Here is a 1,060-nt window from a genome sequence, read left to right as displayed (position 1 = left end):
ACTCCTCCCACCAGCAATGCCGTCATACATGCTGCACCATCGCCACACATGGCCCAGCTCTGGCTGAAAGGGTACCTGCCATTGCCAACAGGAGGCCAGCAGTGCCAGCTTGAGGCCACATTTGTGCCAAGACAATTTGCTATGTGGGAAGGACAACAATGTTCATGATGGAACATTGCTCTTAGGGCCAACCTATACATTGTCTTTACTTTTGAATAACTAAAAAACAGACTTTCACTTTCTATGGTGAGAAGTTGTTCAACATTTTCAGTTTACATTGTCTCATATCACAAATGCTATAAAGTCCTACTGCAGTCAATAGCTTGCAATATCTATGCTATTAAATAAAAGTATGTAGACAAATTTTGTAACTTGCATGCAATTATGGCATTATTTTAAAATAAGTGTTATGGTGGACAGAGGATTAACCAACAGGCTGAGTAACACTGAAGGGCCAAATGAAAATGCCATAGCTGTGCAACTGGTGCTTAAAGGAAAGATCATGGATTTGTTAAAATACAAAAGGGTGCTTATTGGTCATGTCAATATAACTGCACAAGTAGTCAAACACGTACACACGTACACACACACACACACACACACACACACATGTTGTGTTTCCATGTTTTATGGGTACATTCCATAGGCATAATGGTTTTTATACTGTACAAACTGTATTTTCTTTCACCCTACACCAACCCTACACCTAAACCTACCTGTCACAGGAAACTTTATGCATTTTTAGATTTTCAAAAAACTTAATTCTTTATGATTTATAAGCTTGTTTCTTCATGGGAACCTATGGGTCACATTTGGTCAAATGGATAAATACCAGGTACACACACACACACACACGACTGCCATACATTAGGAGAACATTATAAGAACATCACTGAGACTTGAGATTGTGAAATGTTTTTATAAAACGTTCTTGTAATGTGACCATGGCCGGACTTACCATTGGGCTTGAATGGACTGCAGCCCAGGGGCCCCGCCTTGTAAGGGGCCCCGCCTTAACCCGTTTACATTTGTTCAGTTATGTGCCAGTCAGAAATTATTA

The sequence above is a fragment of the Sinocyclocheilus rhinocerous genome, unplaced genomic scaffold (assembly GCF_001515625.1).
Source record: "Sinocyclocheilus rhinocerous isolate Xijiao unplaced genomic scaffold, SAMN03320098_v1.1 scaffold338, whole genome shotgun sequence".
NCBI lineage: Eukaryota > Metazoa > Chordata > Actinopteri > Cypriniformes > Cyprinidae > Sinocyclocheilus > Sinocyclocheilus rhinocerous.
The sequence above is the reverse complement of the archived record's forward strand: the minus strand, read 5'-3'. Positions refer to the sequence as shown.